At 37.4% G+C, this 25,511-nt stretch overlaps 1 protein-coding gene across 3 annotated transcripts in view; it reads right to left on the reverse strand.

Moving 5' to 3' along the window:
• Nucleotides 1-25,511, reverse strand: part of LOC145661033 (uncharacterized) — a 325,868-nt gene that overhangs the window by 19,821 nt on the left and 280,536 nt on the right. The window contains exon 1 of one of the 3 annotated variants that reach the window (XM_081726483.1): nt 7,214-7,691. The exons of the other annotated variants lie outside the window; for them this stretch is intronic. The gene's annotated coding sequence lies outside the window, so the exon portion shown is untranslated. Of the gene's footprint in view, nt 1-7,213; nt 7,692-25,511 lie in introns of those variants that run through there. 3 annotated transcript variants of the gene reach the window in all.

Genomic DNA, 25,511 nt, shown 5'->3' on the forward strand with positions numbered 1-25,511 from the left:
GGGGAGTCCAGAGGGGCAAAAATGTAAAATAAATAAATAAATAAAATAAAGATATCTTTTTAACAAAGATCCCTTTTTTCGCGATTTTCACTCCTCAGATACATGATGCAGACATGTGAATGGTACTGTTTGAAAGGGCAAGGACAGAAAGACCTTAGTCAAAAGGGCCCCAGTCATAAGGGCCTGAGTCAAAAGGACACTGGTTAGAAGGGCCCCGGTCAAAAGGGCCCCGTGACAAAAAGGCCCCACGTCAAGAAATCTGAGATATAGCCTGCAAAACTTCAGAAGTATAAAAATGCTTATTAGATGAAAAATATTACGTGGACATACCTGTTTATTTGTGTTGAAAGAACATACATGTGGAAAATATATAGGGTTAGTAAAATGTTACGACAGACCAGTAATAACAATGCGCGTGGATGGAGGAAAGTAAATATTGCAGATGGGTATTGATGCGAAAACCACGTTGAATGGGGTATGGACTTCATGGCGAATACTTTGGATTCTGCGATATTCGATATCACACAATATCTTGAATGGAAAGAGGTGGGTTTGACACATCAAGTTAGGCTAGAATGTTCCCACAGATGAGAGAAAGAACTCACTTTTTTTAAAATCTATCTTCATTCGTTTGCGAGATAGGGTGCTATGTTTTGACATTTGTATCTAGTAGACCAAAGTATCTGGACAGGCAAAGAGACACGTAGACATAGAAAAGTAAAAGGTTGCAGGTGTGTTGATGCGAAAACTGCACTGAGTGAGGGCGTGGACATAATGACAGCCATCTTGGATTCCGCCATGTTGGATATCATATAATATTTTTAAATGGAAAAGAGTATGTTTAGCACATTAATTTAGGATTGAATTTTCCCACAAACGTGAATATGATTCATTCTTTACCAATCCTCATTCTTTTACGAGGAAAGTGTGCTATGTTTGACATTAGTCTGTAGTAGACAAAAGTATCAGGACAATAAAATAATAATGATGCGGAGGAAAAGCAAATGTTGCAAGTGTGTGTTGTTGCAAAAACTACATTGAATGGGGATGTGGACACTGTTGATCACATAAATATTCAGATATTATTTAAAAGAAACTACTATAAAATGTCCTCTAAAATTATTTTATCCCTCCAAGTTAATACAGTTAGTATTTAATAGCAAACACACAACGACCTATAACTTTCTTTAAGCATTTCGGCATCGTTGTTACAATTTTCCTTGTGTAGTGTGGGGAAATATTGTTCCAAACTATACGTAATGCTTTTCTCAAACTTTCTTTCACCGTAACTCGTATATATTGACCTTACGTTGCAATTCGTTCCAAAGATTCTCAATCGGATTAAAGCCAGTGCTGTGGGGTGGAATTTCGCGTACTTTTGGGCAGTTTTAAAGCAATCATTTCTTTACAACATATACTTTGTTTGGGATCAATATCTTGATAAAATTAGAAGACCTTCTAAGGACTTTAAGATATATTTCTTTTATCAGAATCCCATCAATACACACGAACTCTCCAACGTCTGGTGAACATATATAACCCAAACCATTACACTTCCTCCTCTGTATTTTGCAGTAGGCTGGAAGTTTTTGACATTTATTTCTGTATTTAATTGTCGAAAAACTATTATTCTACCATCATATTCATGCAGGTTTAACTTAAATTCGTCGATAAAACACATTCCCACCAGTTTTTGGGTTTATTTTCAAAAGCTCTAGAAAATTTAAGTATCTTATATTTCTTAATTTGGGTAATACATGGTTTCTTTCTAGCAATTCTACCTTTATATCCTTCCCGTATTAACTTTACATGTTACAATACACTGACCAGAAGAAACATCGTTATCACCCACTACTATTTGAACGAAGTTGTTGAGCTCTACCAAATATTCCAAACTGCACATTAACCCTTTTGGGATCTTGTGTTTTTGGGCTATTTTTTAGACTTTCAGTGAAGCAGCTACTGCATCGTCACTATTTATGCTAGGATCATGGTTCATACCTCATTCTCTTCAGAATAGAGCTGGCTTTCAAGTGGTATCACTTGCATGCTCATACCATATACCAGAAGCGGGAAAAAATGTCAAAGTGAAAATTTCGGAGGGAAAATATTTTTTTCTCGAACTTTGGCCCCTCTGGACCCCCCCCCCCCCCTGTGTGAACGTTGCCATCTAAAAAAATTTGAGAAATAGTACTTGGTATACTGAATGTGTGTGCCAAATTTCAAGTTTCTATCTTGAATAGTACGGGCGGGAGAAATTTTATCAAAAATTCCCAAAATGCCCCAAATTACCACAAAACACTATGATCTCAGGGGAAAAAATCCTGAGACATCCCTAATTACCCTAGGGTCATGTGTCGCCCATATTCTCTTCTGAATAGAACTGCCTTTCAGGCGGTACCATTCACATGTCTCCATCATGCATCTAAGGCGGGAAATTCCAGAAAAAAGGGAATTTTTGTCTACATTTCCCTTTTTTCAACTTTTATCCCCTCTGGACCCCCTGTTTTAACGCAGAAATCTGAAAAAAATCTGTTAAATACTACTCGGTGGACTGAATGTTTGTGCACAATTTCAATCTTCTAGGTGCAAAAATAAGCCCGCCAGAAAAAAATTCAGAAATTTCCCCATGTTACCCTATACAGAAGTATATTTTGAAAAAAATTCACTGAGACGTCCCTAATTACCCTAGAATAATAATTTGACCGTCATTCTCTTCAGAATGGAACTGCCTTTCAGACGGTATGACTCGTGTGTCTCCATCATGTATGTGAGGCGGGAAAATCGTGAAAAACGGGATTTTTTTGGTCTAAAAATACCTTTTTTCAATTTTTCCTCCCTCTTGACCCCCTGTTTTAATGCAGAGATCTGAAAAAAATCTCATAAATACTACTAGGTAGGCTGAATGTTTGTGCACAATTTCAATCTTCTAGGTGCAAAAGTAAGCCCGCCAAAAAAATATACAGACCATGTCCCATTTTTCCCTATATAGAAGTATATTTTTCAAAAAATCCCTGAGACGTCCCTAATTACCCTAGGATAATGATTCGACCCTCATTCTCTTCAGAATGGAACTGCCTTTCAGACGGTATGACTCGCGTGTCCTCATCATATATGTGAGGCGGGAAAATCCTGAAAAACGGGATTTTGGGGGTAAAAATATCCCTTTTTTTAACCCTTTGCCCCTCTGGTTCCCCTTGTTTTAACCCTGACATCTCAACAAAAAATCTGGTAAATACTACTCGCTGAACTGAATGTTTGTGCAAAATTTCAATCTTCTACGTGAAAAAACAAGCCCGCCAAAAAATAATGAACATAGGGTGCATAAGGGAAAATTTCTATTTCAAAATTATGACGTCATCACCTCCTATGTCTGGACGCAGGACGGTCTGAAGCCATACGTAATGTCTTCTACAATGTCTCTGGACTTGAAAAACAAAGAAAATCCTGACGAAAAAGCTCAAATAGAAGAGAAATAATGCAATGTACCATGAAAAAGGCATATCGTACAAAATGTACGATAACATCCCCAAAGGGTTAAAAGCATTCTATTGCTTTATAGTCGTAAAGTAACAATTAAAATATGTTACTATTAAAATGTGTTATACATATGTGGTATCTTCTCAATATTTTACAAACGCAAGCAAACGAACAGAAACGTTAAGAACACTATGAAGTACTATTTATTAGTTGCCTGTCTAAATACTTTCTTCTACTAGAAACAAATGTCAACCTTAGCACACACTATCGCGTAAATGAATAGAGATCGGTCAAAAGTCGACTCAGGGATGCGCACGAGACGAGTCGAGACAGAATTTTCCTGAGAAAATTCGAGTTGAGACACAGCCACAGCTCTTCTAATAGAAAAATGCACATTTTTTGAGTCAAGACATCACATTAACAGTACATTTTTGAGACGAGGCAGCCTCAAATCTTGTTTCGTGCGCATCCCTAATTCAGATTATCGTTTGTAGCAAGATTCTAGCCTAAATTTATGTGACACAAGTACCCCTGTCTATTTGAAAATATTTTATGGTATATAATATGCGGAATTCAAGTTGGGTGGCATAATCATTTAACGCAGTTTTAACACCAATACCAACCTGTAACATTTACTTTTCCTTTGTCCATTCGTCTCTTTGTTATTGCCCTGTCATGATACTTTTTTCTATTAGATATATGTCAAACACCCTGTCTCATAAACAAATGGTAATGTGTCAAAAATAAGTTCACATTCTCATTTGTGGAAATAAAATCATAGCCTTTTCCATTAAAAATGCGCGATCCACAATATAGTGTAATTCAAAGTGGCTTCCACGGTGACCACACTCCAAGCCAATTCAGTTTTTGCAATAATACCAATGGCAACATTTGATTTTCCTCTGTTCACGCGTGTCGTTATTATTGTTCTGCCCAATACTTTTGACTAACCCTGTATGGAGATCCACATGTATGTTCTTACACCAAAATTAAAGAAACGTTTTCAAGATAATATTATTCATATAATACGTGTTTTTCTACTTTGATTCAGGGGCAGAAATTGAATTTTAGAACTAAGGGAAGAGTCATTAATAGATAGTCTGATTGGGCTATGTCTCAAGAATACAAACTCAGAGATATGATATGATATGATTGTCACTTTAGCGTCCCTTTCAGCAGCGAGGCTGTATGAGATGTGGACCTACTGATTAACGTAGATCCCGCCGGGAATCGACCCCGGGTCTCCCACGTCTACAAACTCAGAGAGACGGGGTTGAAAGCAAACTTTCATCGAGAACCGACATAAGCGATAGGGATTGTTGCAGAACAAACAGCAACAAACAAAATTAAGATCACCATTCAAGTTTCCTTTTTGTCTGATATTCTTCCTTCTGTTGGACAATCACTTCTACTTACTAAGGTGGCACTATCCCCTCGTGCATCTTCGATTTCCACTCCTGTTTTGATTTCAGACTTTCTAGCCGTGGGACCATTTATACGAACGAAAAGAGAGGAAGAGATAATAAATTAAAGAGAGAGATTAAAAAGAGTTAGGGGCAGATGCGTCTGCCAATAAGACCATAAGAATTGGCATAGGCAGGGGTAGTGGAGGAATTAAAATAAAAAAAAAAAACCATTTATACCCCGGCCCTTTCCACTCAAGCCCTTTTTCGCGGGGACTTTTTCACGCGAGGCCCTTTTGACTCGGGCCCTATTCTCGCGGGGCCCCTTTGACCCGAGCACTTTTGACTCGGGCCCTTTTGACTCGGGGTCGTTTTGACTCGGGCCTTTCTGTCCTCGCCCTTTTGTCCGGACCCTTCTGACATGGAATCAAGTGCCATATCGTCGGATAAATTTAGAAAATTTACCGGGTCAATTGGAGAATTTATTTAAGTTTGTGAGGAAGAATGAATACAAGGCAGGTAAGAAGAATAGTAAAAGTTAAGAAAGTGGTTGTATTTGTTGATTGTTTTTGATGTTGTTAGCGGCATTGTATGTGGAGGCGGATGGACTATTTCGCGGAGAGGTACACTTGTTTTACTATATGGATCCATAAATTGTAAAATGTACAGAAAAACTTGGCAAGTCTTCAGTTTGCCCATTTCATGTCAAGAACAAAACCCAACCAACCCCTGCCGGACTTCTAACCCGTTCCTACTACTACTATTACTACTCTTACTCCTGCTCCTACTAGTAGTGATACTTATGCTATGGATCCGTATTAAAGTAATACTGCACGCCTAATGTAAGGTAATCTAACGTAACTTAATGTAATCCAACAAAATATAAACGAATGCAATACATTTTGGTGCTTTTTTTTTCAGTTTACAAAGTGGTCCGGCGATATGGCACAAATGCCCAAATGCATATGACTTTTAAATTTCTATTTTTATATCTATACTTAAAAGTCCGTGCAGGTTTACTTTTCGCTCACCGCTCGAAATAATTGTTGAAAAATTATGATTCTTTTTACTGATTTTCCTCTTATTGTCTCCTAAATGATTTGCGCCAGGCGAATTGAAATAATTCACATGGCATAGATGAAATTCAAGAGGGGCATCGCAAGTAATTGTCGATAAATTAATATTATTCTTTTATGATTTGTGTTTATATATATATATATATATATATATATATATATATATATATATATATATATATATATATATATATATATATATATATATATATATATAGAATATATCTGCTAATGATTATGACACCAAACACTATTCGAAGCTTTCTTGCACCCACTGGAAAATGTGAAGTATATTAATATTTCTTAGCATATATTGTTATTGTAGACTGTTCCCATAATGCCCACCGACTTCGATTTTACAAAATTTGAGAAATAAATTTCATTTTTATTTTGTGGTCAATTTGAAGGCATTTTGTTATACTACCATTAAGAAACCCATATACATCATATTACGAATCAATCATTATGGAACAATTTCATGTGTCAGGCGCAGCAGTGATACCAATCTTTGAAAATTTCATTTACGACTTTTTTCTTTTTCCACCGTGCTCGTGGGTTTTCTCGGGGTTCTCCCGTTTCCTCCCACTTTCTTCATTCCACCATTTCACTCATCTCTCATTATCACCGTCTCCTTTAGCCTAACCGGTATAAGCGTGGGACGTAAAACTCAGAGATTTTTTTTCTTTTTTAATTGATTTTGCGAGTAATAGTGCATTAAGTATAAAGGTACAACAAGATTTTCTCTCTCTCTCTCTCTGTCTGTGTGTGTGTGTGTTTCTAGTTTCCGCCGTAAGCGTGTGGATACTACCAGGTATACTTTCGTGTGTACATATGCTAGTGTGTGTGTGTGTGGCTGGGGTATATGATATAACGGTAATTAGATGCTCTGACAGCCGTTATGATAAGTTAATTATGCATCAGTGGGATGCCTGTCACTTAAATAAAAGATTAAAGGGTTGGTTTTTATATTTTATTATAAAAAAGATGATGATGGTAAGATGGATGATTAAACTGAAAGATCCGGAGTTCTTTAAACAAAGGGGAAGAATTTAAATTTCTGATTACACCGGTCTACACATTGACCAGAAGGGTCTCGGTTTATGACCGGGTGTCTCGTTAGCTGAAGGCTAGATCGAGACGGGAAAGTTAAAACATGCCAATGCAAGGCTATGTGTAGTCATAGAGTGATGACTTCCTTTTTCCTCAAATGAACCTCTTTGAGAAAACAATTCAAATATGGTTTTGTCTACTCACGTATATCACTGCCTGATGCTGTCCAAGGAACTGGCTACTGATTGTGAATCTGTTATTGCTTTTGGAACGTTTATACGACGCACTAACACTTATCTTCGGTTGACGAGGTCCTTGGTTCAAACCCGCCGGGGAAATTGGATCCTCTTCTTCTTTCCTCACTGGCGTTGCCTCGCAGACTCGCTGATCTCGCTGCTCGGCTTGGAACCTTGTAGTCCTGGGTTCGAACTCGGCTGGCGGCTGTCCTTTGGTGTCTACCTTCAGCGGATCGGACTGGAACCTTGGAGTCCTTCCTGTAGGTCGTCCTGGGTATAGGCGGTTCTGGACACTCGGACTGGCCGGATCAGCTACCTGGGCCTCTGATTCTTGAAGTTACATCCCTGAAGACTGGCGCCGGGTCCTATGAGTCCTCGCGCAGAGCGACGGCGTCGACACACTATTCACTCGTGTGAAATGGAATAAGACTGGACGAGTAAACTTTCTAATTCTGGGCTTATATATGAATAAGCATCCTGGTTTACTCATATAGGTTTTTAATTTTAATCTGGGGAAAGTGTGTTACTGTGACATCTTCGTTTCTATTTCTAGAATAACAGTTTGTACTGAAATCGTACTTGATGTCTACAGCTTCACACAAGAAATATGAATTTCTTGATACTCAAAGATGATTGTTAAAATAAACGTATAATTCACTCCATTTTATTCGCATGTTCACTACAATGAAGTATTAATTGGGCTCGCGTAGTGGAACTTATCGATATTAGTAGGTACATACGATCGGCCGTTACTTCACACGATAACTTTGGACGAATGTGAATTTTTAAATTCTGCTTTTTGCAATAAATAAGTAGAGTGATTGCTCTTGAGGGAGTTCCTTAATGGAGGTGATTCGCCAACTGGAAGTGGTAGAAATGGGTCATTTCCGATTTTAACCTTGATAACTATAGAGCTTACAAAATTTGGACGATTACTGTGTTTGGATTTCATCATAACCTTTGAGTCTACGTCTCACATAACCTCGATGCAGAAAGGGAATCCTCAACTTAAATAATTAACTAATTCGAAACCGATGAGAGTACAAAACTCAAGGTTTCGGCAGAAAACTAGCACAAAAATTTGGAATAGAAAAAGTATCAAGTATCCAGTTGGAGGAGGAGGGAAAGGATGGGAACACGGACATAAGACCATAAAACACATTATTGAAATGGTAGTCAGTGATGATTATAGAGGTGGCACTTGGGCCTAGAGCTTCGAAATTCCCTCTATGGCATTTCCCGAGCGTCCACAATCTGAGTTACTATAACTTTTACAGTACTATATTCAGCCATCGTTTATTCAATTCCCCCGACCTTCAAAATCTGAAATGAACATTGCTTCCTACGGTGCTCAATATAAATTACATGTATTTTTGCAGTACTGCTTTTCACGTTCATTTTGACAGCCCGCACACCACTCAAGACTCAATAGGAAATGTTCTCAATCGTTTGTACATTGTTTGTACAGAAATGTGCAGTCGAAATTTTCGTTTGTACACAAATATGCAGGCGAAATTTTCGTTTGTACACAATTAGAGGCGCCGCCAAGACGAAAACAAAATGGGGGCGGTCCAAATGATAGCCCCCCACCATGTCCAGTTCAATCACAAACCGTCGCAATCGTTTCTACATCGTTTGTACAGAAATGTGCAGGCGAAATTTTCGTTTATACATAATTATGGGCGCCGCCAGAAAGAAAACAAAGTGAGCGGGTTTTCTAAATGGTAGACCCCCACCATGTCCAATTCAATAACAAATTGCCGCAATCGTTTGTACAGAAATGTACGAGTGAAATTTTCGTTTCTATACAATTAGGGGCGCCGCCAGAACGAAAACGAAGTCGGAGGTGCTGTCTAAATGGAAGCCCCCACCATGTCCCATTCAATCACAAATTGTCGCAATCGTTTGTACGTCGTTTGTACAGAAATGTGCAGGGGAAATTTTCGTTTGTACACAATTAGGTGGGCCGCCAGAACGAAAAAGTGTGGGGCTGTCTAAATGGTAGCCCTTACGATGTCCAATTCAATCACAAATTGTCGCAATCGTTTGTGCAGAAATGTGAGGGCGAAAATTTCTTTTGTACACAATTAGGGGCGCCGCCAGAATGAAAACAAAGTGGAGGCTGTCTAAATGGTAGCCCCCACCATGTCCAATTCAATCACAAATCGTCGCAATCGTTTGTACATCGTTTGTACAGAAATGTGCAGGGGAAATTTTCGTTTGTACACAATTAGGGGCGCCGCCAGAACGAAAAAGTGGGAGGAGATTTCTAAATGGAAGCCCCCACCATGTCCAATTCAACCACAAATCGTCGCAATCGTTTGTATATCGTTTGTACAGAAATGTGCAGGGGAGATTTTCGTTTGTACACAATTAGGGGCGCCGCCAGAACGAAAAAAAGTGGGAGGGGATGTCTAAATGGAAGCCCCCCACCATGTCCTATTCAATCACAAATTGTCGCAATCGTTTGTACATCGTTTGTACAGAAATGTGCAGGCGAAATTTTCTTTTGTACACAATTAGGGGCGCCGCCAAAACGAAAACAATGTGGAGGAATGTCTAAATGGTAGAAACATTTTAAAAAATGTGTCACATACTATTTAGTGTTTTTCTAAGAAGACTTTGTACACATTATTGTGTCGTTTGGTATGTTCACACTATCGTGTCATTCACTACATTTATCTTATTTTAACGATGATGGAATTAAATATTTTTTGTTTTTATATTTATATTTATACTTACAATTATTATTGCTGAGTTAGTTTATCACTCCTCGGCTCTTATTATTAAACTTATTCATTATTTCTTATGTGAGCTGAATCCTTATGAGAAAAATGAATTTTTGTCTTTCTAACTTGCGCAGAAACCGTTATTTTCATCTCGTACAGGAAGTTGATAAGTGGAAGGTATAACAAATTGAGAAAGTAGACTGTTAAAGGGTAAATTATAACACAGTATCTTGTTTAATTTTAACATCTTCATTAAACTCATTTTGCAGAAACTATAGAATGCATGGTGAAATATTTTGGTGCATTCAGCATTCCTATTTACGAGTAGGGTTGCTAACTGGCCGGTATTTCACCGGCCTGGCTGGGAATATTGCTGTGATTTTGATTAAGGCCGTGACCGGTACAAACTTCTTATTAGCCCTCTTCTGACCGGTTTTGAAAGCTGCAACAGTGGCAGCGTAAGGCATACTGGGGCTCGGGGCCAGTGAAGTAGATCGGGGCCCCTTTTCGAGCAATTGTGATTTATACGCTTCTATTTTTGATATTCATTTACATAATCATTCTTTCTGTTTATTACTGCCCCTTTTGCCGTTGGTGTGTGTGTTTAAACCATCTTGATTTGGGATATATTAAATAAATTTGGGTGACATGCAGTATCCCTGTCTATTTTATTAATGCTCAGAACCGCCTTTAAGCTGGTATCTAAGAATAAAACCGGGCCAGAGCTATCGTTGCATATATTTTTTATTCATTTTTAAACAAGGAACACGATAGAAAAATGGTTAGAGATACAAGTTTAACGGAAGCTACAAAGAATTCAAAATTTATCCTACATCTAAGTTATCCTAGTTTAAACACGTACTGTAATTAGATAGAGTAGTAGGAGTAATGCTCCTAATAATACATTTAGAGACAAATTTATGTGCAAAATGTAACAATGAGCTGATATTGAAAAAATTGCAAATAATAATATAACCGATGCGATTTTTAAATGTAAGCTCTAAGTTTTCTAGAATTTTCTTGTTCGGTTCTCGCCTTTGGTGTTCCTCCTGTATAGTTTCTCATATGGTTAAGTTTATTCATGGTTTCTCACCTGTCTGACTTTACGCTACATAGGTTTTATTTGATTAGATTTTTGTTCTGCAATTTGCCCCATTCACTTTAACATTCGGTTTCCCTTCAGTGATCATACACGACACTTATTTTTTTTAAACCTAAGTATCAGTAAATAATGGCTAGAATAGGTTCCTCTCCTGCCTGTCTTCTTCATTTATCTTTTACTAGGTTTCTCTTCAGTGATAATATACGATCTATTTAGTCCCACTGCTTTTGCCGAAATATCAGTGAATAGTTAAGCACTAGTATGTTTCTCTCCTGCTTGTCTTTTTGCTATCGTTTCCAGATTTCACACTTGTATTATGATTACATCATTTTGTGTTTAATAATTCACTCATATTTATATTCTGTCACTTATGACTGTTTCCATTACCATTTACTAACATCCTTAGTATTAGAATATATTATAACAAAAAATCCTGAATTTATTGAATAATTGGGAATATATCATAGATTAAATATGTGTACATAGACTTCCACTATGGGTTGTACCATCCTACTTTTCATTACCACCCATCACCAGTCAATTAACAGATCTTGACGGCTTTTTATTATTCTTTTGGTACTTTCGTATTTTTATTGTCTTAAGTTGAAACTACTTTCAATGATATTTCCACTACCTTAACCCTTATCCGGGCAACCGGGACCTCCCAGGCCCAGTAGCTTCATTTTTCTAAAATTTCTCAATAACCATACATATTTCGAAGACATAAAATACTGAATTATTCTATCTTTCGTCGAAGTTAAAATCATGAACATATCGAATTGGTAAAGCTAATGTTTTTTTTTTTTTTATTATTATTTGAAAATCTTTTCCTGGCGTAACCGGGCAACCGGGGCCTAGGAGGCCCCGTATAACTTTAGTGAAATTCCTGTCAAATATTAGATCAAATTGTCACATAATTATATATTGAACACGTGACTATTGTAACCTTTAGTCGGAACAGTATGCGGCAACAGACATTGAATTTTGAGTGTTCTGCACTTAAGATATATACTGGGCCTGAAAGGCCCCGGTTGCCCGTTTACGTTACAAAAATGTCTGGACCGGATTTGCTATTCTGCTTGGCTTACAAAAGCGTGACACGAAGTTTCGCTACTTGACAAAAATATATACCGTTACATTCTAGACTAGTCTAAACAGTAAGTGACAATAGGCATTGATTTTGTGTATTCTGCACTTAAAATATATACTGGGCCTCACAGGCCCCGGTTGCCCGTTTACGTTACAAAAATGTCTTGCCCGGATAAGGGTTAATAGCCTGTGTTCCACCAGCATTCAAAATGTTACCTTCCTTGCTTTGGTTGCTGCGGAAATCTCAACTATATTATCAAAATCCAAAGTAGATGTTATTTCATTTTCAATAGAAAGAATGGCCAGATTCGTGAGTCTCTCTTGACCTATTGTGGAGTGCAAGTATGATTTTATCAGCTTAATTTGATGAAAGACCGTTCACGTGATGCGACAGATAGGGGCAGTGTTATCAAAATTTGAAGAGCGGTTGCCAAACTTTTGTAAGCTTTAATACCCATTGAAGATACATATTTCAGTATGCCTTGTGGGGAAGAGTCAAGTTGTTCTTTAGCTTTCTTAGCACACCTTAGAAAATGGATTATATCCTTACAATCCTGAAATAATTCTACGTCGTCCAGATCATTCGGATAGAACAAAGCCAAATCAGATTAACATGCTTTTAGTCTTTCCTCGCTCTCATCATATAGCTCTGCACAAAGTTGGCAAAGTTAAAAAAAAAAAAAAGAATACTAGTTCTATTTTATTTCCATCTAAATATAGAAGGAAGTAATATAACATATAATTCACGTATTTTTTTCTTTTGAATATTTCTTTTTTTATTGAACATTTCCTTCACTAAATTTGTGGTCTGAAGTGTAAATTCATACGCCAAAAAATAAGAGCAAAAAATGGGAAACTAGCTAAGCAAATGGGTTTCGCTCGCTGAAAATTCGACTTGTAAAGGACAAAAGGAAAACAAGTGAATCAGCGACTATAGCGTCTACACCAAAGAGCTTTTAGTTAGCTAGCAACATAATGCTAGTACCCTAATAAAGCATTATACACGTTGATCCCTTCTTTGTGCCCTTCCCTTGAACTGATAAATAAATAAACGGTGATATTCTAGGAAGCATGCTAGCAGACAGGGCCCGTTATTTGCATCATAAGACCTTAGAATGTAAACAACACAATATACTTCGACTTTTATTATATTTTAATCTACACTCAGCTTTTTTTCCTTTTTAATCTACACTTTCCATTATTTTATTCATATTTTAATCCACATAGTAAGATGATGAAATTGGCTCTTGATCCAAATTTGGTCGCTATTGACTTAAAAGGTTACATTTAACCTAAAATTACCTCCAAAAAATTTTGACCACCTACCCCTCCCCTTACCGAATTATCATATCATACATGGTCAAAATTGAATATTTTTAAATTTTGGTGGGGATAGTGGAAAAATTTTGAAAGTTTCACAAATTGTAGATATTATCTAGATGTAAATGTGCTTTTTTTTTCAAAACCATCGATGCGCATTTTCTTTATTTTTTGCGTGTTGAAAATTTCAAAAAAATGTAGAAAAATTTTTGTGGGGGACACGTCGCTGATTTTTTGGTTAAAAAATTTGTTATGCTCTTAGGTACAACATATATTTTTTTCGGGGCCTGAAAATAATGGCAACATTGTCAAAAAGAAATAAAACTGAAAACAAACGTGTTTTTCGTCCAGTTTTCTCACTAAGGGGCCCCTTCAAACAATCCTTTGCCAGAGTTCACATTTTTTCTTTCCCTTGCGTCCCTTCCGATTCTGTCGTTCTTCAGCTGCTTCGATTGTGTCCGTTTCGGAATAGAAACACCAATATATCTCCGTAACAGTGCTTCAACTGCTACCGAATCTTGCACAACGAAGTTACACACACCTCGCGTCGGCTCCTCGTATCTATCAGTGCTTACTTCACTGGCCACACACACAGTGGCGCTCTCTACCGCGAGCTGTGTAACTGTTGTGTAAGGCCGTGTCCAAAAGCGCATAGTGCACACTTCGAGGATGCACACTCGAAGTCTACAAATGGAGTGCACACTAAATAGTGTACACTTCGTCAAATTAACTTTTGATCCACACTTGTTTACAGCGCCTCATCGTGGTGGAATGTTGAACATTGATAACAAAAGAAGGGAGAATTTCGAGTACTAGAAAAAATTAACATGCTTTTTTCTTTTTAGATGAATGACTTTTTAGTTATATTAAAGATTAATATATCGTACAGATTGACAATATGGGGTAACCATAAAATGACTTAAGAGTTTCTTTCAAGTATGCCAAGAGCTTCAGCTTTGCCGTATCTGCAAATATTTATCAGCATAAAAACCACTAAAGTATTGGCGATGTTCTATTTTATTAGGCATGCTTGCGCGAGGGAATATTTATTAATCCCCCGGAAGAAAAGTAGCACTGGTAGTTAGGGCGCTGATGACACTGTTGCGAAGTAGCTTAGCAATTTTATTGCAGGTGAAAGTAGGCAATTTGCAAGACCGTTAGGACACCGAAGGTACCGAGGGGAGCTCTATTTACCATAATGTGGATCAAAACTATTTTGGGAGAGAGTTCATATTGAGTGTATTTCCTTTATGTACGGTAGATACACAACAACGACATTATACTTGTCGTCGTTCTACTGTATTGCTTCAGTTACAGGCATACTGATTAGACTATTTCTACCATATTGTGCTAATGTTGAAGTTCCTTATATGTTACTCTTTCTTTGTGAATATATAGATTTTACCCGTAAATCTTCAAAATAGTGCCTCCATATTCATAATCTACACCAAACGTTAACACTTACAAGGATGACAAGGAAAGAAATGGTGGAGTTGAACAACATGAGGACCAAAATTTACAGGAAAAAGCTATTATGTCACTATGAAATACCAATTTATAAGGATCACGTGTATTCTTGGTGGATAATGGGGCGTTTACACTTGGTCGATTTAGTCGCACGACTAAATCGACTCGCTGCATTTGCCACTAAATCGAAGCAACTAGGCTGAATCAGATCGATGGATGTATTCAATTATTTCAACTACAGAAAATAGAACGTCTTTCAATTCAGTTGCCAGTCGATTAGTCGCCTTCGATCAACAAGCGATTAAGTTTACATGGTCGATTAAGTTGAAAGTGACGTCAATTCAACTGAATCGAACGCAAATCGACTAAGTGTAAACGCCCCATAACCCTAATTAAAATAATATGTTAAAAAAATTTAAGATTACTGTACATTGTATACATTGTATACACTTCTGTACATTGTATACACTTCAACATTTGCGCGCACTTCACTATGCTTTCGGCGCCCACATCTTTCTTGAAATATACCTGTTGTCTCTCCTATATGCTTCCCACTACGAAAATGGTTACTCAGTAACGAAACAAATCCCCTCGTCCAAATATAATATATAAAGCTACTATCAATCTAATAAGAATTTTATGAAAACAAGAGACGGTTTTATGAAAAAATACAGTATGCAATGGCTCTCATCGTTCAACTATATGGAAGGAATTATTTGTTCATAATCAATTCATAATGGGTACCGTAATGGGATTATATAAATTAAAAGGAAGGCAAGTCTTTACTTTGGCCATTTCATTAAATGAATCGTTCAATGAACCGATTCGTAACCAAGACTGAAAAGAACGTCCCCTGCGAGCCTCTAACCTGCCTTCACTCGCTGAAGTTCGCTCAGCAATAATATTAAATTAAATATGAAACTTTGGTATAGAATGAAACCTAGTTACTAACATATACATATATATATATATGAGCTAACAGGCAAGTTCTCAGAACCGGAACCGAAAGATCAAATCCCTGAATCGAAGAAAAAAATTAAATGGCCAAAGTAAAGGCTTACCAAGAGGAATTTGTGAAATCTTTGATGAATGTGGAGAAAGAAATTTTTGATCTGTATTTTACTTTTTGGCAGCTGTCAGAAATGCAAAATGTATGGTAATTGGTATATTACAGTCTCTTAAGTGCAAGGAAATATGGTAGCTTTGAAAGGAATTTGTTTAGAATCAAAACTAGAAAATTAGGCCTATCTACCTACGGATTAATATTTGTAGCTGTAGGTATAGAGAAATGAATAATCTAGGTATTCATTATTCTATGATAGAGCTTAACATTTTAATTCATACGCCAATAAAATTTATCATTTACGTGCAAATAGTTCCATTACCGATAGTATAAATAATTCAATTAAGCTACATAAACCATGTAATATTTAAATACCAATGGATTTATAGCATTATTAAATAAACAATTTGGTTACTTTCCCTATACTATTTTAAATTCCATTGCATACTCAAAGAACGCAACGTAAATACGTTTGTTATTTGCGTAACATTTTTATATTCCACGTGTAAAATCACTAATTTGTATATTTATCAAGTAAACTATTATTAGATCAGCCCACAAATATATTCACCTCAACAAAAATATTAAAAATATGTCTTTTAGAATTTTATTAAGTCACTTTGACATTATTGTTGTTCCTATAATGTCATCCCCCATCCATCAACTCCCATCTTAAGTACGCAAGTGTGCTAATGTAGTGTACATCCTCGCACACTACGTACTATGCACTCGCAGACTTGTGAACTTGGACCTTTTGACGCACACTAGGTGACGTCAGTTCCGGAAATAAGCGTACTTCGAATGCACATTTGTATCTTTTGGACACGGCCTAAGAGTCGGAAGTGGAGAAGCACTGTTACGGAGATATATTTGGTGTTTCTATTCAGAAATGGACACAATCGAAGCAGCTGATGATCGACAGAAGCGGAAGGGACGCAAGAGAAATGAAAACTGTGAACTTTGGCAAAGGATTGTTTGAAGCGGGCCCTCGCCTTGAGGGCCCTAAAATGGTGAGAAAACTGTGCGAAAAACACTAAGTTTTCAATTTTATTTATTTATTTATTTATTTATTTATTTTTTTGACAATGTTGCCATCACTTTTAGGCCCCGAAAAAATATATGTTGTACTTAAGGGTATAACAAACTTTTTAACAAAATATCAGCGACGTGTCTTCCCCTCAAATTTTTCTACATTTTTTGAAATTTTCAACACACAAAAAAATAAAAATACGCATCGATGGTTTTAAAAAAATTGCACATTTACATCTAGATACTATCTACAATCTATATGAAACTCAAAATTTTTCGACCATCTGCATCAAACTTTAAAAAATTATTCAATTTTGAGCATTATGATACGATAGGTAAGGGGAGGTGTTAGGGGTCAAAATTTTTTGTAGGTAGTTTTAGGTCAAGGGTAACCTTTTGGGTCAATAGTAACCCAATTTGGATCAAGGGCCGATTTAAAAAATGAAATATTTAAGTTTTACGTCCCACGATTATGCCGGTTAGGCTAAAGGAGACGGTGATGATGAGTAATGACTGAAATGGTGGAATGAAGAAAGTGGGAGGAAACGGGAGAACCACGTGTTTGTCCACCACATAGTCCACACGTCGCAAGCTCGGATCGAACCAAGGACCCCAAGCACTGGAGGTGAACGCTCTACCACTGAGCCACCGTGCCCCCAATGCCGATTTCACTATCTTACTAGGAAGACCCTTTCTTTGGGGCCCCCAAGAGCGTGGAACGTTTAATTTATTTATTTTTAATCTACATTCAGTTTTTTCTTTAAATTTCTTTCCAGATCCCCAAGAGAGTGAGGCCCTAAGCTATGGCTTGTTTAGCTTATACGTAATCCGGCACTGATTAGTTTTAATAGAAGATATTTCTGTTGTTTCATTTGTTATTTGTTGTAATATCGATCGACAAATAATTGTGTTTACTTTTAGGGAAGGTGTGGATTATGGCCTTTGTACGGTTCATACTAACAAGGTTCTTTAGTAATTATATTTTACCTACCGTTCGGGGCCCCCCAGAAAGTGGGGCCCGGGGCGGGGCACCGCTCGCCCCGCCCTTACGCCGCCACTGATCTGCAATCCAGAATATAACATTGAACATCGAAAATTTTCAACAGTGCCTTTACAAACACAAATTTCCGTTGTATTATACATTATCGATAATTTTTTTAATCTATGGCAGTTCTTTTATTCATTTAACATAAGAAATTTGATAACACTTAGATTTTACTGTGAAAGAATTTTATACATTTATTGAGAGGAGAAAATGGCTTTTTAAAGCAATTTCCTTTGTTTGAAGTGTAAGTTTATAGAGTAAATTTCATTTTAAAATATGAATCAACAATTGTTACGTAAAGATTAATATCCAGTATTATTCATCTGTTTCGATAATTTTAAAGAAGTGGCAATTGCTGGTAAATACAATAACGATCAATATTTTCTTCAGTTTCTCATTTGTACAGAGAATTTTGAGGGTGTGCCGGTAATTTTGTGTTCCTGAGTTGGCAACCTATTTACAAGGTTTTGTTTCAACTCTGCTACGTAGTGGCTCCGTACTGACACTCCGCATGCAAATAAGTATGTAAGGCTACCATACGTCCCGATTTCTTAAAATTTGTCCCGGTGTGCAGAAATTTTCCTTCTTGTTCTGTTTTTTCTGTTAATTACATATCAAAAGTTCTGAAAAGATAGTAAAATCGACGAAAAGATAATAAAAAATATGGTCATAAGTAAGAATGTATATCCCGAGGTGGCAACAAATTCTTGTGACGTTGCAGACCAGCCCCGAAAAAACATTTTTTTTTTCTGCTTCAGAAAAACAATTATGCAAATTGCTTTCTTTTAGTTCGCATTTTAGGTTAACAAAAAGAAATCAGTCCATTGAAATTTGGAAACAACTTCGTAAATCTGGATTTTTTTTTCTGTATAGACATGTAGAGCATGTGAGGTGGTAGGTGTAATAATATTGGAAATATAATTTTTGCCTAAATATTGTATGTTCACTTATTGCGTTTATATTGTATAACAGCTTCTAGCTTCTATAATAATTTTTAGCACTGTTGATTAAGTATGGACTATATTAATACATTATTTTAAGTTGTGAAATTAGTACGATGCTGTAGTAAAATTCGAAAGATAAAATTAATAGAAAATGCAATATTTACTACTAATTTGTAAGATGTCCCATTTTTTCTGTTTTCAAAAAATATGGTAGCCTTAAAGTATGCTAAACCATGCAAAATAAATTGTACTGTAAATTGTACCCCTCTGATAGTGCTCTCAAACGGGTCGGGTTGTCGGGTCGGGTCAGCTCAGGTCGGGTCGTCACATTCTTCACCTTTTTTGAAATACTATAAGGAGCTTTGTTGTAGAATTTAATTCGAAGTTGGTGAATGAATGATAATTGTGACTAATTGTAGCTGAAATAGTAATAAAATTTTAATTTAACCCTATATTAGCTAATTAGCATGGTAATTGTAATTAATATTACGACTGACATTTTTCCTTTCTGCGTCGTTATGTCAAGTTAAATGTCACATTAAGTGAAATTGAAAGGAAATATTTAGTTAACGTTCCACGTTATGCACCAACGCTAAGAGAGACAGTGATGATGAGAAATAATTGAAGTGGTTGAATGAATAAAGTGGGAGGAAATGGGAGAACACCGAGAAAACCGATGCACACGGTGTTTGTCCACCAGAAAACTTACTTGGTACCAGTTGGAATCAATACCCATGGATCTTCGGGTCAAACATCTGCCTTTGAGCAGGACATATTATTATTATTATTATTATTATTATTATTATTATTATTATTATTATTACTTTAAGAGTGACCAAGAAAGTTCCGCCGCCTTTTCACGAACACCTTCGAACATTGATATGTAACCTAAGACGTACCTGGAATATCAAAAATAGTCTCCATCAGCATCGACGACCTTCTGCCAACGTTCTGGAAGGCTATGGATTCCATCGCAGTCGAACTTGGTGGAACGGGAAGCGAAGAAGGTATCAAGTGCATATTGAACCCCTACTAGCGATTTGAACTGGCGTTCTCTAAGGTGATTGTTCAAGGAATGGAACAGGTGATAATCGGACGGTACAATGTCCGTGGAGTACTGCGGATCCAATAGTGTTTCCCATCCAAGGCGTAGAATGGTGTTCTGGGTCATCTTAACCACGTGGGGCTTAGCGTTGCCTTGTAACAGGAGGACCCATTTGCGATTCAGAAGTGTTGGATCCAGAGAGTGATAGTACGCAGTTGCATTGATGCTCTGACCAGCTGGTAGCAGTTCCCGATGGACGATGCCGCGAGCAGTCCACAAAATGCACAGGAGAACCTTATTCTGGTGTAGTGCTGGCTTGGGCTGTTTTTGAACCGGTTCATGGGATGCTAACCAATGATGACGGCGCCGTGGAGCTTCGTACAGGACCCACTTTCCATCACATGTCAACACTCTGTCCAGAAATTGCAAATATCTTCTAGATAAATTAATCAAGAAAAAATTAAAAGGTAATTCCCTACCGAATGATATTTCAGTGCAATTAGTTCCTTATGATTCTATCAGACAGCAACGCTGTTTTTAAATAGAAAAATCGGAATGTTAACGTGATGAATTTTTTGTTTATTACCCAGCAAAAAATAATAAAAGAAGTTCTATATACATTCCTTACTAGAAAATCATGTTGTCTTCAGAACTTCAAATTTCATTTTGACTTTCGAAGTTGATTGCCTAAATTTGAACTTTGGAAATTTGGATGTGGAGGAAAATAGAGGTTAGCAGGGTAGAGAGGAAAACGAATTAGGAAATCCTGAAAAAATACAAGAGACGAGAGCAATGTTGGACGATATAAGGAAGCGAAAAAATGGACGGATCACAAGTTTCGATCTTGCTAAGGGATTGCATTCTGAGAGATGTAGTAAAGGGAGTGATATCAGGAGAGCGACAGCGTGTAAGAAGGTTGCAATTGATAGATTGTAATAAGGAGGGTGGTACACTATGTTGGGTTGCGAGGAAGATATTAACGGGAAATCGCAAAAATGGAAGCTTCTTACCTAGTTCAAGGAAACTGGCCTGTCATTAATGGCAGAACATTGAGGAGGAGGAGGAGGATAATTATACTACAAATAAAAAAGTCGAAACAATGGTTTATGCATACGAATTGACCAGCATTTTTTTTCTGGTGGCAGCTTTGTAAGGTTCTAGTTCTCTCAAACTGGTTAGATTGTAAGATCAGGTCACTCGGGTCGGTTGTCGGGTTAGGTCACCTCGGGTCGGGTCGGGTCATCGGTTCGGGTCAGTTAAATTGAGTCACGGGTCGAGTGGTCGGGTCGGGTCAATCGGGCCAGCTCGGCTCGGGTTGTCGGGTTGGGTTGGGTCAATCGGGTCGGGTTGTCAGGTTGTGTCAATTGGGTCGGATTGTCGGGTCGGGTTATTCGGGTCAGGTTGTCGGGTCGGATCACGGGTCGGGTCACTCGGGCCTGGTCGGGTCGGTCTTCAACACATATAATTTCCACGAAAATTACAATATATCACGGTTTATACCTCATTGGGCTTCCAATAAAACATAATTTCAGGTATGACCCAGTCCTCCAGTCCGCTGAAGGGGGGATAGACTGTTGCTCATTGGGGGTGAAAATTTCCGGGTGCTCAATGATGTGTACATCATGTCGCCATTTTTGTATGAGGGAATTTTTAGAGGGATTATGTGGGAATTTGATGGAGTGTAGATTCCTGTGTGTATGTATGTGTGCGTTACATTTAAATCGCAACGTCGATGTTTTACTCCACTTGAGAGGAAGTGTTATCAGTTATATTTTGGTTGCTGTGTAGGAGACCAAGATAAGAATTTCGCTCCTCACTACATTTGTTGTACTTGCGTGAAACGTCTGACTGGGTGGGCAAATGGTGAACGAAACATGAACTTCGCAGTACCGAGGGAAACAAAAGATCATTCTTCAGACTGCTACTTTTGTATGACACAGGTAAAGAAATAACCAGTAAATCTAACCACACAGTACAGTACCCTAACTTGCCATCAGCAATTAGGCCAGTTCCATACAGTGCAGAATTGCCTGTATCAATATATCCTTCTCATCTTACGGTAAATGAGGATTACGTACTTGAGGCAACTACTGAAGTTCCAAATGAAGAGGATGATCACATCTACATTGTTCCCCATCTGATAACTCAGGGTGAACTAAATGACCTCGTACGGGATTTAAAACTCTCCAAGATACAGACAGAACTTCTTGCTTCTAGACTTAAAGGCTGGAATCTGCTCCATCGTGACACTAAAGTGTGTATTTTTCGAAACCTTCATACACAGTTTCAAAACTATTATTCTCAAGAAAATGATTTAGTGTATTATAATAATGTCTGTGCTGAGATGGATACACTTGCACATGCACATATAAGTACAGAGTGGAGATTGTTTATTGACTCTTCGAAAACTAGTTTTAAGGCTGTCCTTTTGCACAATAGCAACAAATTTCCTTCAGTGCCTTTGGCTTATGCAACTAATATGAAGGAAACCTATGAAAACATCGAAATAGTGTTAGAAAGAATTCAGTATGAGAAATACAAGTGGACCGTTTGCTGTGGTTTAAAAGTCATTTCTTTGTTAATGGGTTTGCAGCTTGGTTATACGAAATATTGTCGTTTCCTCTGCGAATGGAACAGCAGGAACAAAGCGGAACATTACATCAAGAAGGAATGGCCAACGCATGTATTAACTCATAAACAGAAGAAGGCTGTTTATTCCTCACTGGTGAGCCCTGATAAGATAAGTCTAGCTCCTCTTCACATAAAGTTGGGGCTCTTCAAAAACTTTGTTAAGGCAATGGACAAAAGTAATGCAGGATTTTGTTGCTCAAGGAAAAATTTTCTCGGGTTAGTGACGTTAGGGATTTTTGTAGACCCTCAAATAAGATGTTTGATTCGTGACCAAAACTTTGAGGATCTCTTAACTCTGGTTGAGAAAGCAGCTTGGTGTTCATTTAAATGTTTAACAGAGAACTTTTTAGGAAAAAAGAAAGTCCCAAATTTCCGTGAAATTGTGAGTGATTTCCTGCAATCATTCAAAGAAATGAGTTGGAACATGTCCCTTAAATTTCACTTTCTAGACTCCCACCTGTATTTCTCTCCTGAAAACCGTGGTGCTGTTAGTGATGAGTATGGGGAACGTTTTCATCAGGACATTTCCTCCATGGAGAAGAGATACAAAAATGTTAGCTGATTACTGTTGGACACCCAAAAGAGATGTTCCAGAAGCCAAACACAGAAGAAAGTCGACCACTAAAACATATTAGTTGAGGTAAGTAAGTGTTCATTAATTAAGAAGATACCACTCACTTCTTTTATATTATTTATTAAGTAGATATAAAATGGTGACACAGTGTATACATCATTAAAATATATCTTATTTCAAATCCAATGAGATATAAACCGTGCTTATATTGTAATTTTCGTGTAAGTTATATGTGATTTTATCTGCACTAATGAATATGGTAAAATGTACAGTACACATAGCATATTTTTTTATATAAATATGTTTATTTCTCTAGAAAGAATAATGCTATTCTTATGAAACTTAGAGGGCTTACTAAGTATAAATCAAGCTAACATACAATATAATTTGTGCGTTTCTATATCTAAGGTACCCGAGCTACAGGTATGGAAACGGTAAAAAAAAAAAAAAGGGAAATTTGAGGGGAAATTTCCCAAAAATCCCTCTATCACGGGAAAACTGAAGGTGATGGAGAAAAACCGATTGCAGATTCGAATTCTACGTGAAAAGTTCTATTACAATCATATATTTTCTTTCGTGTGCCAGAGAAAAAGATTTTTTTGTCGACTAGTGTAATAGGTACAGTACCATTTTCAATCTCAGCAACCATTATTCAAACCGGTTAACGTTGAACGCTGAACAACAAAAACGCTAATACATAGCTGTAGCCCCATCCCCTTTTTTACTTTCTACGTTAAGTATCGAAAAACGTTAAAACACGATACACTGGTTTAACATTTGAAATGAGAAATCGAAATAACAACTTTCATATCTTTAACTTTAAGCAATTCCGAGATATATACATAATTACAATAATTACAATCCCCATCCCTTTTCTTCAATCCTAGGTCAAATATTAAAAATACTCACATCCGTATATTATTTAGTACAAACGAAAATTTGGCCTGCACATTTCTGTACAAACGATGTACAAACAATTGCGACAATTTGTGATTGAATTGAGCATGGTGGAGGGGCTACCATTCAGACAGTCCCCACTTTGTTTTCGTTCTGGCGGCGTCCGCAAATGTGTACAAACGAAAATTTCGCCTGCACATTTCTGTACAATGTACAAACGATTGCGACAATTTGTGATTGAATTGGACATGGTGAGGGGCTACCACTTAGACAGACCCCACTTTGTTTTCTTTCTGGCGGCGCCCTTAATTGTGTACAAACGAAAATTTGGCCTGCACATTTCTGTACAAACGATGTACAAACAATTGCGACAATTTGTGATTGAATTGAGCATGGTGGAGGGGCTACCATTCAGACAGTCCCCACTTTGTTTTCGTTCTGGTGGCGCCCCTAATTGTGTACAAACGAAAATTTCGCCCTCACATTTCTGTACAAACGATTGCGACAATTTGTAATTGAATTGGACATGGTGGGGGGCTACCATTCAGACAGTCCCCACTTTGTTTTCGTTCTGGTGGCGCCCCTAATTGTGTACAAACGAAAATTTCGCCCTCACATTTCTGTACAAACGATTGCGACAATTTGTGATTGAATTGGACATGGTACGGGGCTACTATTTAGACAGCCTCCCCCCACTTTGTTTTCGTTCTGGCGGCGCCCCTAATTGTCAACAAACGAAAATTTCGCCTGCACATTTCTGTAGAAACGATTGAGACCATTTCCGATTGAATCTGAAAAGGTTGTCAGTGTCAGTAGCTGCGTCCTCGACTAATATACATTTACAAGTACAGCTTTATTTTCGTATTTTTTCAACAGTTAACCAATTTAAAACATTATTATAATTCAAAGTATTTATCATATTTCTATCGTAAACAAGAATATGTAGTCAACTTCTTAAATACTTCGCTCCGCTCCGCTCCGCTCGGAACCCGTTCGGCGCGTGCAACAACTAAAAACATGTTTGGCGTTTCACCAATGACAAAGGAGAAAAAAGAAAAACAAAAGCAGCACAGCAGTGGCTTTTCGCAGTCAGAGCTGAAAACAATTTCGGTCGTCACATACGCCAATAGACCTACAAGCGGTGTACAAGAGTTATACAGTTACAATATACGTTGTGCCACAATAGCGCTACAGGCGGAATGTGCACGAACTACAAATGAATATGTTTCTTACAAGTATCAGTCACTGTTCCACCCTCTTTACATTCTACACATGCTTTCCCCCCCCCCTTTTGACCTTGACAAGCAGAAGTACCAGTCTTTCCGAGTTCA

Source organism: Thermobia domestica, chromosome 1, assembly GCF_964235325.1.
Source record: "Thermobia domestica chromosome 1, izTheDome1.hap1.1, whole genome shotgun sequence".
NCBI lineage: Eukaryota > Metazoa > Arthropoda > Insecta > Zygentoma > Lepismatidae > Thermobia > Thermobia domestica.